The 19,427-nt window shown below is 43.1% G+C and overlaps 1 protein-coding gene across 3 annotated transcripts in view; it reads right to left on the bottom strand.

The window, feature by feature from the left end:
- Positions 1-19,427, bottom strand: part of LOC135242659 (transcription factor Maf-like) — a 279,764-nt gene that overhangs the window by 851 nt on the left and 259,486 nt on the right. The window lies entirely within an intron of this gene.

Below are 19,427 nucleotides of genomic sequence, written 5' to 3'. Positions count from 1 at the left end.
TTCCATGACAGGATGAGGGAACTGGTGCAGCGGTAAGGAAATTAGTCAGCACAAAATGCACCACTGACACAGATCACTGCTATGCCATGTGGAGTCCACCCATGTGCTGTGGCTGAGGATGAATAAAGCAATGAGGAAAAAGCCATCCTCACATGGCATTACAGCTCGTAAGGATGCCTGCAGTACTAGGGACTTTAGAAAACCAACTAAATTATAGATATGTATTGTATATGTATATATAAATATTTACAGCAATACCAGGTCAAATCACTTTGGGCATTGATATGCTTATGGGAATATTGAACAAAGTAAATTCGCAGTGCAAATGCAATCTTAATTGTTGCTTCTTACCCCAAAATGTAATGGTTCTTAAGCTATAGTTTGGGACTCCAATGGCAATAATAAGGACAATGCTAATAAGGAATGCATAATTTATAAATAAAAAAATAATAAAATTTAGTTCTGAAAGAAACAGAACCTTTTGAAATTGTCTTACGCATTTTTGTCTGAGTATTAATTCTGTAAACATTGGTCTTTATATCCCTTTTACCAAGTTTACCTCCACATTATGTGATGGCTAAATTTTTTTTGTTCTCTTTTTTGGTTTGAGGGTGAAAAAGTTTAAGAACCAATGCTCTGACTGACACTCTGAGCATCTTGAATCAATTTTTTGTCTTGGATATTTTGTATGTACTGTACAGAAACATACTGCCTTTCTTATAGCTAGAAAAGGAAAACTGGCATAAAACATTTTGTTTTCTCGAAGGACTGAATTTACAAGAGTGTCTCTCAAGAATAGAGAAAACTGAACTCCAGCAGTGTGAACGGGCCAGATCCTTTTGTTTTGAGAGCAGTTTATTGACATTTCCTCCTGATCTGGAACCCCTCCATAAATAAACCTTCTGCCAAACTCACTTTACACACTAGGAAAGTAATTGACTGATTGATCAGCCAATCATGAGCAGAGCTGACCTGTGTTCTTATTCCTTAGCCAATCAGTGAAAGCAGCATGCTGGAAAAGCTGGACTTAATAATGAACCGAACAATGTATTCTCAAGCTGTATGTTTATGTAGATTGTTCCTCCTAAATTGTACCAGAATGGAAAAAAAGGCAAAATGAAGTTGTTGGAATCTTGCTAAAGCTGCTGTCTTAATAGCCACTGTTGCACTGTAGAGCTAGATGACTCACTCCTTAAATAAACTGCATGTAGGTGGGCCTTCAGTTGTATTCTCCCATGTCTCCAAGGTGCATCCACTAACAGCTCTTTCACTGCATGGGAATTACAAGTTGGTAGCAGGAATCTGATAAATCAATCACAGAGAGCATGTGCGGAGACACGCAGACACACACACGCACACACACACACACACACGCACGCACGCAGGCAGCGCGAATCTGCACCTTATGGCATAATATATAACATAATTTCCCTGAAAATCCAGGACTCATTAAAATAAACCTGGCTGCTCTAATAGTGTGGGTGAGGCCTCTCCTTCTCCTCTGATATATTGAGCTCGTTCTCTCAGGTGATCATTTTCCCTGGGATCCCTCCCACGGCTTGGCTTGCAATCTAATCTCATCCACGAGAGTGCCCCTGTTTGGAGAGAGGTCAGAGCTGACAGCCGCGATCTGCGATACGGCTTCTCGGCTGCCTCACCTGTGGGCCCTGTGACGAGCCTCGAGACGGTCGCTGGTCCTACGACGACCGCGGTCTGTAAACGGTTATTAGCCCTGCTTCTGAACGGCCAAAAATTCCCCAAAAAAGAGGAAACGTGCTATCCGCATTCGTTTAGCCAAGCATTTCATCCAGTTATGCAATAAGGCTTCAGATGGAACAGAATCCAGGAGCATTGCCAGCATTCCCTACCCCTGCTTTAAACAAATAACCAGGAAGGGAACTGAAGCTATATTAGTCCAATCAAGACAAAGATTACTTCCTCACAGGGACCTCCAGTGCCCGTATGGATGGACAGCCTGCATACGCTAAAGCAGGGATACTCAAATATGGCCCTGGAGGCCAGTAGCACTGCTGGTTTTCATTCTTCCCCTCTAATCAGGGACTAATTTGAACCCGCAACACCAGGTGAGTTAATTCTCTGGCCAATCAGTGGCAGAAATCAATCAATCAATTAACTATCAGCTCGGAAATAAAAGCAGCAGAACTGCTGGCCCCCAGGGTCAGATATGAGCATCCCTGCACTAAAGCCTTCTAATACACTGGTGGAGTAGGCCTGTTCTAAAACCCTACAGACACACAGCACCATCGCAAAGATGATGGGCAGTAAGGTTGCTTTATGTGCTTCTCACCTGGTCAGGTTTGCACACAGCACACACTGTGGACTAATTTACTGCCCTACGTACAGCTCTCAGAGTATCTATGGCTTTTCCAGGGCAGCGATGCTCCACAGGAGTCAGCCTGGCTCTACAAGCCTTCTCCTGCCCGTCTTTTGGGGACAGATGTGTGTGTGGTGGTGACTAGACCTACTGCCGCATCACAGCAAATCCAGACCACTCAATATCATCTAGTGTTCTGCATGACACTGTCCAATGTCCACCCTATACATCATATTTACAAAATCCTACAAAAGGAACAGTACCAAAAATAAATAAATAAATCTCCACAGGACAAAAATCAATTTCAATAGCTGCATCTATATACATCCATGCAAAAATACAAGGTCATTGATTACCACAAAACAAAAAAAATATGTTGAAACTATTTGTAAACTAGTATAAACTATAAGGAAAAAAGATAAATGCAATGTACACTCACAATGTCATGCAGGCCTTGGTTTTATCTGGTGCAGTCTGCATGTTATTATCTAGGAGTTTGATCTGAGTGTGTGTTCAGTAAAAATGAAAAGATCCCCTGCTTTAGGTCAGTTTGTTCTCACATGGATCTGGTAAAAACACACACCCCCCCCACCCCAAATTGTGTGTATTCTTCTGTATGGAAGCAGGATAGAAGAGAGGGGAGGGGCAGTAAAAGTGTCAGCCTGTAATGGATGTGCTAGTGATAGAGAGCTCTGCTTGTTATTTGCTGGATATTGAGGGAGGATAGCTAATGATGTGCAGCGTGTAAACCTGTTGTGGCTCTAATCCATCTGTGTGGATGGACTGGGGGAGGGGGAAGTGAATTGGGGGGGGGGGGTGGGGGGTTAGCCGCTGAGAAATGATTTGGACGAGAGGAGATAAAGTGAGAGCGCTGATGGAGTCATTCGGGGGGGGGGGGGGGGAGGGGTGGGATGTCAGAGACACGCCATTGTTTGCAAATGGCGTGACTGGCGACATAAACCCTCTCTCCGGTCCTGTGAGCGGAGGAGGAGAGGAGCGGAGGAGAGGAGCGGAGAAGCGGAGGAGGAGAGGAGCGGAGGAGAGGGGCGTTCCAGTGGGCAGCAGCCCCCACTCACGCTGGACACGGTGAAGCCCCGGAAACCGTCAGCCTCTGCTGCAGCCTCAACGTAAACATGTGCCCAGGTCATCCAGGCTGTGCTCTACCGTCAACCCAGTCTTTTATACTGTCACACAGTTCCCTGCCCATACTCCACATGAAGACACACAATGCATGCTACAGCGCTACTGCGGTCTACAAAATTATCCCGTATCTTTTAATGACGGTGTGCGCACAAGATTCAGATGGAGATGCTCAGAGACAGACTTCACAAAACCACCGAAAGAGACTGACAAACCAAATGGCTGGTACTTTGGCAAAATGTCGTGCCAGACTAAAAGGGTGAGAAATCTTAACTGTTGCATGTCAAGTCCACACATCGCTGGATGAGTGGAGCAATTCGCAACCCTCCAATAAAAGCACAGGAGGCCCTTCTCTCGAAGGTCACGAAGACAACAATGCAAACGGTGGCAACGGCGATTAGGGCGGGAACACGCTGACGCGTGGACGTGAGCCGCGGAGGACGGCCGTGGTTTTTCGGACTGCCTGCCCCCTTGGCACCACGCGGGCACTTTGCTTGCGGGCTGCAGCCGCTGCGCCTCTACCCGCAGGCAGTGCGGGGGGAGATGGGGTGCCTGGCGTGCCCCCCCTGTCCCCTCTGGGGGACGGCGCTCCTCCAGCTGTGCCCCTGCCCCTCCGTCAGAAGGGGGGGACGTGGCGTACGCTCACGCTAAAGGTCACCGTTTCTGCTCAGCGAAGCAGCGTGTCCCCCCGTCCCCAAAAAAACAGTCAGCAGACACAGCCCCCGACGCAGAGCCGCGGAGTCCTGGCCCCGGCTGGCTGCGGGTTCCCGCCGTGGCGAACAGTAAATCCCGGTGACTTGTGGAGCGGGCCTCCGCGAAGCAATGAATCCAGGTGTCGCCATCCGAGCTCATTGCTTTTCTAATGACTCGAACGAGCCGAGCCAATCGAGGCAATTTGCTTCCCGGGACAAAGTGTTTGGATTGGTCCAAATCGGTTAATCATTAACGGAGCGGTTCGCCTCAAACCGGCTGCGCCTGGGCTGGGCAATTTGCACGCCCTGCCCGCTAATCACCGGGCGATCACCGCGTCAGTTTGCAACGTCCGAGATCAACGGGTTGTTAGCGAAAACGGCGGCGGCGGCGGCGGCGATGATGATGCAACGCGTTTCTCATCATCCCCGTCTCCGAGGCCCCGGATAGGCAGGGTGAACGGGGGCGGGGGGTGTTGGGGGGGTGAGCAAACACCGTTTGGCCGCTGAGGTGGTCAATTTCACTACGGGAGACAGGTGCTGATAAGCGGCCGCACTCGAGCCGTTGCCCGGCTAATCCCTCTGCAGGAGCGTCCCCCCAGACATGGATCCCCATCGACCCCCCCGCGACATCACTCAGGCACAGGAAAAAGCAACAAACAAACAACAAAGATGGCTTTTGTTTTTGAAGCCCGCGGATCCATGAGTGGTGTATGAGGGGGGGAGCTCCCAGCCCGGAGGGGCTCCCAAACAAAGCCGAATCGACCGGCGTATCCAAATCATTTGATAGTTAATCAATGCATTTTCTTTCAGTGCTTTCGGTTCAAGGTGCAGACACCATTTTTCAAAAAGCAACCTTGATCCTTTGACCAGGCTGAGTAGTCCTTCACAAGTTCTCCCTGGCTCCTTTCAGTGATGGAAAACACAGCTCGGTATGGACAGGCACAGTATGTGGCTAGCAGTTCATTCTGTCCCTAGTATAACACAGGACTTAAGACACACTTGATGTGTTGAATTATTTTTATGTGAATATTTTAGTATTCTATAGTAAATTCAATCAATCTGGTTTCATTAATGTATCAAGTATGGGAATACCATTTATTTTAATGACTTTTTCACCATTTTAATAGCACCGGAAGTTAATTGTAAAATATAATATAAATAGGGGAAAACTTCATCAAGTAGGAATCCTCAGTGACAGAAGATGTGAAGCAGGGCTGCCCAACCCTGCTCCTGGACATCCACCGTCCTGTAAGTCTGACAAAGTACACCTCATTCAAAGCTAGAGCTCTCATTGAGCTGATGATTATTAGAATCAGATGTGCAAATTAGGGTTGAAATGAAAACCAATCTCATGGCAGTTGCAACACTGCCACAAACTCCTCCCTCCCAATCAGATGAGGCTCTTCTATGCAGCCTTTAGGAAACCCTCCAGCTGAAAACAGACAACAATATAGGACAAAGGGGGGAACTTTAAGAAAAAAGAAGGGAAAAAAGCCTGCAATAATATAAGTATATTTAGATTTTTCATTCTCTCCTGTGTGTAGGACACATGTCCAGTTTAGCATGTTCTGTTTTTAAATGGTCCCAAATATAGTCTATGTCCTGCATGTAGAATGATCTTTGTATGCTGTGACTTATTTCCTGAGTATAAACTGCTGTTTGAGTTATGAGTGCTCTACACACAGTCTGAAATGTAGGTCAGGTCATCTGTGCAGACGGCTCGATATAACAGGTTACGTTCTGTGTGTAGACTCGTCCTGAAATGAATGCTTATTCCTTTCACAGTACACAGAGTGTTTACACTGACGTCACGTGTTGTTTCAGTCTAAGCTGTGAGCTGAGTCACTTTGACTCTGAGTTCTAACGGGACTGTACCCTGACCCAGGGGCCCGATTCTTATCGCACCGGCCAAGCAACACCACTGCACACTTTTACACACGTACTGTACAGGCACACATTTCCACTTCTCAGAGTATGTTTATTTTAAAGCTTATTTCACTTAGTCAGTTTTGGGCTTTCATCACGAACCTTTTTTCTCAATCTACAGCCAATGTGATTTATGAATTCTAATTTGTGGCAGGTTAGGTTTTGGCAAGGAGTGGCTGCGATGAATAATAAGTTGTTTACTTGTATATTTTTCCTCCTTCTCCCTTTGAAAATGACTTGCTTTCCCCCCCCCCGAACATTTCCTCAAGTACTAATCACCTTAATGCAGTTTCAGTTTCAATTAATTTCACTGATGGCAGGATTAAAATAAATAATGCGGAATGAGGGGAGAGCCAGGGAAATCTTTGAAGTGCTCGGAAAAATACAACAAACAATGTGCAGCGCTCTTCATTAAACACCTGGGTCCACCCTGCCTTCTGTATCTCTGAGTTCTCCACGCCTGCCCCGAACGCTGACGATCGCTCTGCTTAGCTTCAATTGCATCCGCCGAGAACCTGCAAGCCTGTGTTTCCGATAGCCCGGCATCTTATTATTTCCGAAACTCCGCGCGTAACAGTCGCGACAAAGGAATGAGTTTTTAATCTTATTTTATAGGTTCCTCCGTTGCTTCTGGTGTTTGGGTTTTAACGCAGCTTTTATTGGTTTTTAATAGATTGGTTGACCTCAATTTGATTATTGCAATACCCTATGGTTTTAAACAATTTGGAACAGCGTGTGGTTTCTGAATGTGATACTGCGCAGTGCAACGGCCCCAGTCATACAGCAGTGCAATTATAGAGAACATTAGCACGGGCTCAACAACGATTCCATGGGACTTCTGCTCAGCGACTGCATCCACGGTGTCTGCTGGCGTGTTTGCAGAGACTGTAGAACGTAAATATAATCCTGAATCCGTAGAGAAAACTGATACTCAAATGGACTGAAAAATACTATTAGAAAGGCTGCGAAAATGACTTAGATTTATGACTGTTTTTTTCTGATATGCCATGTGACAGCATTATGGACTTTATATTTTATGTGGTTGACTTGAAAATCTACCATAATAAAAGTAAAATTTCTCTAAAGGCTATTGTTTTAAATTCACCTTTACTATTTAAATAATCTTGCGTACAAAAGAAAATAATGCAAACGCACCTTATCTGTGACTAAATGGCAAATTATCTTTTAACAAAAATATTCTGTTGTAATTGCCACTCAGGAGAAACCGTTTTTATTAAATAATAAAACATTAAAAAAAGCATTATTTGTCTTGCAAACCATTTATAATATATGTCTATATGTGTTTTAATTTACTGTCATTTTTCATCTATATTATGATTGATGTTGTCCCTGAAAGGGAGTAATTATAACAGAATTGATCTGAGCTTCTTTTAGGCCACTTCCAATGGTAATGTTTACTTGCGAGATGCCTTTTTGTGCAGATATACATAATGATCACAATCTATTTTATGGCTCTCACTGGACTGGATAAACTCAATAAATATTTGCTATTAGAAAATTTACAATCTGAATCCAGTAAGCCATAAAGCTGCCATCTATGTGTTTTGAGATTAGCATGTAATTAAAATTGTAAATCAATATTTATTAAGTGCTATTGTAAAATCAATGAAAAATGTAGCAAAGTTTTATGAAATCCCACAGCTTGCTGTGGTGGGGGAGCATAAACATTCACTTTACATCTATCTGCTCCCAGTGGAAATTTCCAGATTAACTTTGCATTATGATTGTATTTAAGGCAGACGGTATCCCATTTTTAATATAGTCGCATTTAATATCAACTAATAAAAGTTCCTTTAAAGGCAGGAGCCAAAAATAGCATTCTAGTGTATTCGTTCTCCTCCAAAATCCTTACTGAATTTATAATTTAAATGTTTAAAACTATTATTTGCAATTCTACTGATGATTCCAAATCAAAGCTTTTCCCTTGCCTCAAGTTCCAAATATGAAAATATACAAAGCTAATTGAGGAAAATAAGCAATTACTGGCATGATGAAAGAAAATCTAAATTTAAAATGAAAGATGATAACAGTACAAGTAAAAAAAAACGTAATAAATATGAAAATGAACAATAACCTGCTATCCTGTATTTTTACAATTAACTTCACAATGCATTTAAAAAACCAATGTAGTGCAATATAGAGAAGAAAATTCTGATGCCAATGCCTGAAATACATGCTATGTCTGCTATGTTTTCACCAACAATTTAAGTATAGAAGAAAAAAAAAACTGTCGCTCATTAAATGACAATTTGACGGAGTAAAAATCAGTTCAAACAAGACACAAATTGAGCAAATTATGCAAAAAAAAAAAAAAAAAAAGTGAGTTTAAATATGGCGGGGTTTTAAATATGCAATACGGGCCTCTACCCAGGAGGCCGATGGTGTACCCCCTTCAGGACAGAAGAGGCAGATTGCTGGGGCCTGTGTTTTGGCTCAGCAGTGCTGTTTTCCTGCAGCACAGGAGTCTGGCCGTTGAGCGTTTAAATTGAAATGGCATTGGTTGCACCCCTGCGCCAGCTCTGAGCACCCCGCTCGGGGTGGGGGGGAGGGGGGGGGGGGACGGACGACACACCGGAAGGTGAGAGCAGCTGTCCTTGGGCTATGATGTAAATGGAGGGCTGAGAATAACTCTGATCACATTACAGATGATGCAAAAAAAAAAAAAAAAAAGATGCTTTCAGCGCTCTTCAGATAACATTTGAAATAACGCTGTCAGTGATGTCAGCGGCTACTTCTTTTCTCTGTTTATCATTTTTTCAGAAGTCTGCTTCAGATCAGGCAACCAACCATCACTCAACCCAAAACAATCTTAACAGGCTAATAGGTAACCATAGGTTAGTTCCCTCTACTTTATAATATACACCTTGAACACAAAATGCATGACAATAAAAAGGAGGGGACTGAATTCAATTCAGACTACACAAAGCTCTGTAAATCCTGATAAAAACTAAATTTAAGAAAAATGATGAGGGTTGGAGGACTACTGCAATAATATATCAGCAATGAATCTGACCCACTTGAGGTGTGTTGCTCTAATAAAACATATTTTAGACATGACTACACAGGGGACCCTTGAAGGAAAATTTAAGGGATGAAATGTGTCATCTGAGGATGAACGAACTTCTAATTTTTGGTTTTGGTTCTTCATTTTTCCTTCAAACACATTCAGAATCACCATACAAGTGTCTAGACATTTCCAGCCTCGTATGGTAACCTAATCTTGATGCAATAATTCACATGGAATTTTTTTGTGTGTGTGCGTGACTGCATGGATGTGTGTGCGAGTATGAGTGTGTATGTGTGTGTGCATGTTTGTGTGCGTGTCTGCGTGGGCGTAGAAACTGGTGCATGGGTGAAGTGTGTGTCTGTGTTTCGGGGGGTGTTGGTGGGGCTGTCCCTCACACTGGTGCGGACACGCTACTTCCTGCACAGACTCAGTGGCAGGGTCAGGCCTGGGTATCTGTGCCAGTATCACACACACACACACACACAACACAGTGAAAGCCCCTGTGAGTTACTGGGACTACGACCATTCTCCACACATGGCTAATGCAGCAGAATACTGCATTCAGGTCAGCGGGAAAATTCCAAATGACCTTTCCTGTTAATCGTAAGACTGTTCTATCACACTTAATTTCAGTGACATCAGAGCAGATCCTATTCACGGCACCATTTCCTCTGGGCTGTAGTTTAAGGGGCTGTTCCACAGTGGCATGATTCAAACCTTTATAACAGTGTTCAGTGCAGTGTTCATGTTTTGAAACATGCATGGAAATCAATTCAATATTTTGAAACGTAATAAACTGAATAATAAATATTGAATAAAATAATAAAATATTACATTAGCAGTAGTAGTATTAGTAGAAGTAATAGTAGCAAGAGTAGTAGTATGAGCAGCAGTAGCAATACTAGCTGACAGAGTAGAAGTGAAAGCAGTAGTGGTATTGTAAATGAGTTGGGCACATTATGAAAAGCCTGGAAGAGAGAATCAGACTGCCTACAGAAGTACCTATAGTCCGCTCTTCGGCAATGTGCTGGCTGTCTTGTTGCCGTGGGTAATATTTACAGGCTCAAATAAGCACAACATGACAACTAACAGATAAGAGTCCTACGAAGTCATTTGCTAGACTCTCTGCAAAGTCATTTGCAGTCATCGTGCAGGGGGGCAAAAATGACATTCCCGGGAAAATCCGGTCGGCTCCTATCGCAACGAGGTAGCTAAAGAGAAAAAGCATGGAACTTAAGATAAACTGGGCCATGCCTGTAGAAAATGTGGCTACTGCCGCTACCAGTTCACTTTGGCTTTCTTAGAAAAACTTAGAATTTTTACATGACAATGCAAGAGTAAAAAATAAAAGATTGATGATGATAATAATAGTAATAATAATAATAATATGACAAAATAAAGAATGAGATTTACCGCTTAGAGTTGTGTTGATATTACATCGTCCATATTTTAATATTAAGAAAATGGAAGTATCCGCTTTCTAATCAGTCATAAATCACAATTCCAACCCTCCCTTTCAAAAACTTCATTATTTATTGTGCATTGTTTTCACTCGTACATAAACGTCCCAGGGAGAAGAATAAAGAAGATGAGTCTTTCCAAAGGGCAAGTGTGACAGATATCCCTAATAAATACATAGAGATGTCCATCTAAGTGGCTAAGGTTAATCATCAGAGGAGTCACCCGGCACTCTGAGGACTTTTTGCAAACATATATAACTCAAATCATCCAGAGCAACTGCATAAATAATCTGGCTTGTCAGCACCGTTTTTATGCCCTGCACAAAACTACAAAGGACAAGTGTGCACGCACACACGCATGCAAGAACGCGCATTTCTTCACTAAGCACATGTGCACGTATGCAAAAACAGTCTCCGAGCACCATGCCACGCGTAGCACGTCAAGCCCACGGACTTCCCAAATCACATCTGCCCGCTGGTACGCTGGTACGCTGGCGCTGCAATCTGTGCCCAGTACCTGCGCTACAGCTGGAGGGCACACAGGAGGTGGCCTTTGGCAAGGAGTCAGCGGGACTGCAGAGGGAGCCGGGGCCCCTTCTGTGTGCGGGCGGAGCTTGCCATTCACCAGGCCCGTAGGTTACCGCCCTCTCGGGGAGTATGCGTGTCTGCTGTTTTGACAGGGGGCCCTTTCCCATGGGGCAGACACACACACACACACGCGTTCTCCGTATTCCTTCATCCAATCCGGCACCGCATTCCCGGGCCTCGTCTTTCCACAGTCGGGGACGTTATGAATTAATCTCCGATAAGAAACGCGGATATTTACCTGTCTGGACCATTCAGGTCTGCTCGTGTGGTGGTAAGAGAGATCACGCGTGATACCTGACCACTGAATATAACACAGCACACGATAATACACAGCAAGACCCCGTTTGACAAAGGGAGAAACCCCAGTAAGTGTTGCATGCATATTTTTAAGATGACACGTAATGCAAACAATTGAGGAGTAAGGACTTTACAAAATCCCCATTACAAAATCACTACATTTTGCTGGTGTGAAAAGTTTTTCATTTCTTTGTCTCTTACATGGTCCAAAATCATCCTTCCAAAGATTGTGATATTTTGAGGGTTAATTAATTTTAAGTTTTTTTTTTTCTTGCCGGGCTGAAGACACAGATTGCCAAATGCGATCTAATATTTATAGAACAGGCCACAATGACTTCTGCATGTCTATTTAACGTCCCATATAGATAATCAACATACAGCTTTCCTTTTTTAAAAAAAAAAAAAGGCATTAAGGATCCTATAATTACATTTAGACATTTAGCCCAGCTCTTATCCATACCGATACAAAATACATCAAGAGGGTTATACATTATTACTAGTATGCAGATGTCCTGGTTTGATCTTCATGGAAGCCTGCCTCCCCGGTATTCGCTTATAAAAACTGTAAGAGTGAGATCTATATGATAGCGAATCAGGAGCAGAGCACACTTATTCTTGTCCTCAAGCTTCTGCAGAACAGGACTTTAAAACAAATAAAAACGTATCTCATTAATGGCCTGGGTCAAATACTATTGCTAGAAAGCTTATTCTATAAGAGGCGAACTGCAAACTATGTCTCTTGTTCTACTTTGTGTATTTCTTAAGGTCACAAAGCAGTATTCTGTCTCCGCTGTCAGAACCTGGCCTGGTTTGCTTCTGCACATCCTCAGCAGTGTAAGGTGTTACACACACACACACACACACACACACATGCACGCACACACACACACAAGCACGCATGCACACACACAGGCACACACAGTTAAAATCGATTTTTATAAAAGACGGCTATTGTTATGTTTATGATTCTACCCCTGATCAGGAATAATTTAATTTGAGTATGATGCAGTAGCGAGTGAAATTGGACGAGGCTTTAATAAGGAGCACAAAGGTGTGAGGGAAACTAGCCAGTTTTAATGAATATAAATAAATGAATGTAATGCATATACATGAATATAAAGCAAATAGCTAATGCTACACTGACCACCCGTTTATAATCAACCAATGACTTCCTATCCCATGAGTTTGGAAAATGTAAAACTGTCAATGTCTTCACATTGCACAGGGGTGTCCAAAACATGCCACTGTGGGTGTAGGTTTTTGTTTTAACCCAGCACTAAGACACCTGATTCTACTTATCAAGGTCTTGATTGAAGACCATAATTACTTAATTATTTGAATCAGGTGTCGTCCTCGACAAAAACAAAACCCTGCACCCACATTTGCCCTTTTCTGATAAGACTGGGCACCTCTGATCTAGAGCTTGTGAATTCAACTAGCAATATATTCAAACTTGGTTTTCAAACCAGTACAGTGTTTCTTCTTACTGCAGATCTTCCAAACACACTGTGGTCAAAGGGGAAAAAGTACTACGTCCTCAAAGGGAGAACTAAATTAAGTATTTATGCAGCACACACACTCGCACGCACAGTGTAACAGGTGCTGAAAACAACACGTTTTTCTGCTGTAGATTTAGTCGTTTGTTTAGATATTTTTTTATTGATTTTTAGAGATTTAGAAATAGTAGTGTGTGATGTGAGAGAGATGTTAAGGGTAAAAATCATGTGCCTGTTTATAGGTCATGAAATGCTAGGAGTAACGCCCACCAAATATACTGACCTCTCTTAGCTGGTAGCCAAAACAACCTTGCAAACCCCAAGATATTCTTAGTTTAAAATGAAAAAAACGTAAAAGAAAGAAAAAAGATAAATATGGAGAGAGAGAGAGAGAGAGAGAGAGAGAGAAAGATAGTGTGTGGAGAGAAGAGAGTGCGGAGAGAAAGAGAGAGGGGAGAGAGAAAGAGAGGGAGCGCTTACCTGTCACGGCTTTCAAACACAAAGAAAAATGAACACTTGGGCTGAAGTACAATCATTTGCCTCGGCCGAGAGATTCATCACACGGCGTTAGAGGGGAGGTAAAGGAATGGAGGGAGAGCGGGAAGGGGGGGAAAAGCAGAAAAAAGAGGATTTGTGTAACCCGCCAGTGAGAATCTTAGCGAGCTGGAGCCAGGGCGGCGGTAATGAAACATTCATAATCTGTCTGAGCACGCTTGGCTGAGCTCTGACGGCCCGCCGCACCATCGGGGGTGGCTCCAAGGTCAAAGATACCTCGGTATTAGTGGGAATTGAGGTGTCCATGTATGACACAGCTGCTCCCAGCTACTGCCATGTGAGACAAGTGTGGGTCAAGAGGGAAATGTTGTCTAACATGCCTTTGTAGAGCGTGTGCGTGTGTATGTGTGTGTGTGCATGTGAGTGTGTGCATGTGTGTGTGTGTGTGTGTGTGTGAGAGTGTGAGTTTGTGTGTGTGTGTGTGTGTGCACGTGCATGTGGGTGTGTGTACATGCGTGGGTGTGTGTACATGCGCGCGTGTGTATGTGTGTGTATGTGTGCGTCCGTGTGTGTGTGTGTATGTGTGTGCGTGCATGTATGTGTGTGTGTGTGTGTGTAGGATTCTGGGCTCCCTACAGCTGTCCTCTCTCTCCAGGTGAGATTGGGAAAAAGCAAGCTCTTTCAGAGATTAAAATCACACAGCTAAAAAAAGAAATATGTTTTTTTGTTCCCTCATTTAAATCGTCCTAAATGAGCAGGAGTTAGGTGAAATTTTCACAGACGTTTATTATGTTGAGAACAAACAAAAAAAGCAAATATTCGTACATTAACTAAAAATATATATTTTATTCCGATATGTTTGCTGTGCAGTCATGGTCACAATTCGTGCAGTGATTCTGCTGTAAATAGTAGTACACTTCAACCTCCACCAAGCACCACTGGAAATGTGTGACAATGATTTGTGACAACTTCCGCTGCTAGAAAACAAAGAATAAAAACGGAGGAAATTACCTTGGGCTGGAGCAATGAATGCGTGACCCACAATGCCTCACTTCAGAGATGATAAACAAACGGCAGAAAGAAATCATTACTGGGGCGAACCTATGCAAGGCTTTGTGTTTAATAAGGGAAGAACAACATTCACTCTAATTCTCTTCTCAAAAACTACATCCGTACTGGTGTTTATTTTTAATTGAGACAAACAAACGAAAGTAGAACAGTGCAAGATATTCCCGTACTAATTAAGGCCCCTGTATGGGGGTAGTGTTATGATGACTGTTTGAGAAAAACACAACAGTTGTAACCTTTTTCCTCACATAAGCTGCAGTTTTTTTTTTTGTTTTTGTTTTTTTCTTGAGAATTTGTCTTTATGAGGCGGCTTGTACCAGCCCAGGTCACGGTGACAGTTTTAACCTTTCCGCATCTCGCCCGCGCCGCGCGGTCTGTCTCCGCGTCACGCGCTAGCTCATTAGCGCCGTTGTTAAAAAGCCACGCGTGCGCGGGGGGGGGGGGGGGCTCGGCTGGGTTTAAAAGCTCACTTTCCCTCCGCTTTTAAGGGGAACTGCCGTATGAATCGATATCTATCAAAACTGTTACATAAATATATTTGTCACGGGCTGATAAAGGGCCGGCGATTTAATCCACCTTGTTAAAGCCGCCCAAAGAAAACAGATATTCTCTGCTTTGTGAAGACAAGAACTATAATTCAGCGTGACTGGGTCCGGCGGTGGGGGGATTTGTTATTGAGCCACATTAAATGACACGTAACATCGCGCGCGGCTTTGCTGGTATTAGCGCCGACCTCGGGGGGGGGCTCCCGCGCCGGTCTGCGGGAACGGCGTGGCCGTTTGACGGAGCGCGGCGGGTTTTAAATAACTGGCGGAGACGCGGACCTCGGACGCCCATCCCCGATCGCCCCACGGTACCGTCACCGAGCAGAACGAGGAAAAAAAAAAAAACGCATTAAAAGCGTTTAACTGCCTCAGGATCCGTGCTGCACGGGTTTGCGTTCATAGAAAATCGCCATGAAATGTCCCCGAACGTGCCGCCTATTACGAGAGTTTTTCTCTCTAACCAACCGCTCGCTCTTTGATTTTCCTCCCCGCTGTTGCAACTTTGCTTCAGACGTATTTGGTTTTTAACCTGCCGCTCATTTCCTCTCGAGTTTGCTTAGTTTGCGCAGTCTACCTAAGTTCACACAAAAAAACTTCACAAACATACGCATTTTACCGAGTGGGCTGCAGTCTGTGCAGATTTATCATTTATATTTCAAACGTACAGCCGGAGTGGGTTCGAAATGAAAGAGTGCCGACCTACAAAGGATTCGCGGGCTTTGAGAGACTAAAAGGCAGGGAAATTAGCCGCTACTAGCAGTGACATCGCATGCAGCTGCAGGTCATCACTCATCACCAACTGTATTCAAATCACAAACTGACAAAATCCAGAGTTTCACTCGCACATTTGTTTCTGGGCTGCCTGAATTGTTGCAGCTCATTCCAGAAGGAGATTATACTCTTTTTTTTAAGTATTGAAACATCTGCATAACACAAATGCATTTTATTATTATTTATATCTGATAAAAGGCAGACCTCAATAAATGTGTAGTCTGTACTGACATTTTTTTCCCCAAGGCATGGCATGCTTTTTCGGGAGACATTATATATGTTTTACCTTGAGAAAGAAGTATTACATTTAAAATATTGTATGATAACACAACTCAATAATGGAGTTTAGTACAGAAATATACTGCTATGCAATGGGAATATGTCCAATTAGAAAAGCTCAGGAAGTGAAGTAGCACAGCCCTCCATCTTGCTGGTCAATAATGAGTTAATGGCAACAAGAAAGTTCTCTGACACACCTGTGAGCTCTGCAGCCGTCCTATGAAATGTAGCCTACTTGTTTGCACCAGCTGAGAAAAGGTTTGAGAAAGGCAGACAATGAGAGAGGGAGGGAGAGGTGAGAGAGAAGGACAAAGAGAAGAGAAGAGAGGTAAAAGAGAGAGGGAATAAAAAATAAAGTGCGCCAGGCTTCCTTGTCCTGCTGAAGAACGAGAACACAAACAGCTGTGCATCATCTGTCCTGCGCTCTTACTGACACACTCTCTCTCTGTCTCTGTCTCACTCTCTACATATCTCTTCCTTCTCCCTCTCTCTCTTTCTCTCTCCCTCCCTCTATACCTGTCTCTATCTCTCTCTCACCTCCCTCCCCTTTTTCTTTCCCTCCATCTATCCCTCTCCCTCTCTCTCCCTGCCTCCCTCCCTTCTGCACCTCTCTCTCGCTAGCCCTCTGTCTCTCCCTCTGATTGAAGAGCTGGCCATTTCAGTCTATCTGTCACCGCGTGACTGTTTTACAGTGCATACAACGCGCTGATGGGTAACATCACTCAACTGCTCCTCGTCCAACCACCGAAGAAAAAAAACGGGGGGGGGGGGGAGAGAAGCATGTGGTGGTAATGTGAAGCCATCTATTCATGCACTAACCACCCATCCTTTTCCTCTCTGCTGAGGAAGAGCCCGCTTGTCTTCTTCTCTTTACTTATTCATTTAGTTCCCTCTTCTTTTTGTGTGATTTAATGACACCCCCGAGTATCTCCCGCCCCCATATTTCTGCTCCGCCGTCTCCCCGGCGCACACCCCTGCTCCTTTGATATCTGATAAAACCCCCTCTGTGGGCATCCCTCTCTGAAAACAAGCAAAAACAAGACCCTGATTTACCCTATCCCCAAGAACAAGACAGAATTAGTTCCATCCAGCTGGGAGATATGCTTGTTAGTGCATCATTTCAGTCTAGAAAAAAAAATAAAAAAATAAAAAATCACCCCCTCCCCCATGTAAATGTTAAATTATGAAACCATACATATAAGGTCTTTAGCATGTTCAGTTTAATTGCATAGCCTACATTGTGATATATGTCATTTTCTGCATAACTGATGCATTTTACATTGCTTATCATGGATATTTTAAAGATGTTCTGAAAGATATGAAGATATTCTGTACTCTTTTTGCTTTAGATTTTTTAATGTCGGCACTTAGAAAAAGGATTTCCTACTTTTCCTACTGGATTTCTACATAAAGTACTTTTGTTTAACTTTATTACTATTATTTTAACTGAAAAAGCAATGGACTCTCTAATTTGTAGACCTTATAATACAAAACGTTTTACTACAACCATTCATTTAAGTGCTGGCCTATTTACCCTCACTGTATGTATGAAAATACATTGGCACAGAGCGACCAAGCCAGGATTCAGTATTTGGACAGAAAAACAGAAAAATAATTTAACATAATAATAATAAAAAAACTGTGCTTGACTAGAGCCTTGCTTTAGAGGATTAAAGTTAATAGATTAGAGTTAAAGCTAATAGCTTTGACACCTGGCCAAAACACTGCTTTATTTTACATGTTCAGTGTTGAGCTGCTGTTGCGAGCTGAAAAAAAGCCCCCATTTCACCCAATAAACGGCTGTTTGTGTGGATAAGTATAACAGCCCCATTTTCCCTGTGTCAGGATATAAACACAAAAAAGGGAGGGGGGGGGGGAGAGGGGAGGGGGGCAACAGGAGAGACATCTGAGATGCTGCTGACGTGCAATGTGTAGGCCTCCATGCGAGATGGTTCAATTATGCCAAGCATTATTGCAGCATCAGGCTTGGCAGTGCTTCTCAAGAGGGAGAAGCATTTTATATTCAATCAGTCTGTCCAGTCACCGTGATTGGCAGGCAATTATTACCGTTTCGATATTCCCGCGGCCTTGAGGAGCTGTAACCCGGCGAGTTAGAGTTGGCGGAGACCGTGGCGCACTGGGGGGTGAGTGAGGTTCAGGCGTGCTAAGTCACACTGTGCCTGATCCAGCCCTGGCTGAGACACACAGGCAACAATGCAGGAGTGACTGAGACGTCATGGGTTCGAGGGGGAGATTACACCGTGCCAAGGCCCAAAGTAGGCCGACTTGCCACGAGCCTTCACACGACTAGCCTGATGCCCTGACTATCAGACTGCCTGCTTTCATAATTACTATCATTTCTCCATTTAGCAGCTTGTCAATTCCAGCAGCTCCCTGCCATAAAGATTACCCCTCTGGTATCAGAGAGAAAAGCCAGTAAGAGCTGAACAGAGTGGATTAGGTTTTCCTCACTTCAATTCCTACAACGCTTTACTAAGTGGTTTGATTGCAACTAATCATGGGGCGACTGACTTGCACTTATTACCCTGATAAAAAAAGGGCTCCAGTATGACACATCAACTGTCCAAACCTTTTCTGATTTACAAAAATCACCTCATAACACACTTAGAAAAAACGTTATCAAAAAGGAACCGGAGACTGAAGGGAGAAGGACAAGCCGTTTCTATAAGCTGATTACAGCACAGAGTTGCTCCTTCACTGTTGCTTAATGGAATTATGGTAACACATTTGCAGAATTGATTATATTAATCATCATACAGTATATACAGTAAACTGCACTGAGTAATGTGACATTACACAATTTCTAAAATTGTTATTCAATGACATATTGAGATTTTTCACGTGCAAATTAGCAGTATATATGTGGATACTTTGCACAATAAACAGTAATATAAAGCAGCTTAAATGTAAAGTAAGTTTAAAACATATTTGCTAAAAATCTTTTTTTTAATTTTGATAAAGTATGGTGTACACAAAAAATAAAATAAAAGTTACATTTAGAATTTTTTCTACCGTTGATTCGGTAAGCACAATCCGATGGTCATAAACTTTGGAATCTCTAGGTAATCACAATAAAACAACTTTATATTATCACATGCAGAATCAATGCTTTGACTTGAACCAATAGTTAATTATGTCAGACAGATCTGAATGCATTGAGTGTTTATAAAACTGCACCTATTTTGTTTTCAAAAATCAAAACCAGAACCGGAAAAAAAAAATTGCATAATGTGCATATAAATACATTATGACATTTTATATGTGATATACTCATTAAACAAAGCAT

This window comes from Anguilla rostrata, chromosome 16, assembly GCF_018555375.3.
Source record: "Anguilla rostrata isolate EN2019 chromosome 16, ASM1855537v3, whole genome shotgun sequence".
Classification (NCBI taxonomy): domain Eukaryota; kingdom Metazoa; phylum Chordata; class Actinopteri; order Anguilliformes; family Anguillidae; genus Anguilla; species Anguilla rostrata.
The sequence above is the reverse complement of the archived record's forward strand: the minus strand, read 5'-3'. Positions and strand labels throughout refer to the sequence as shown.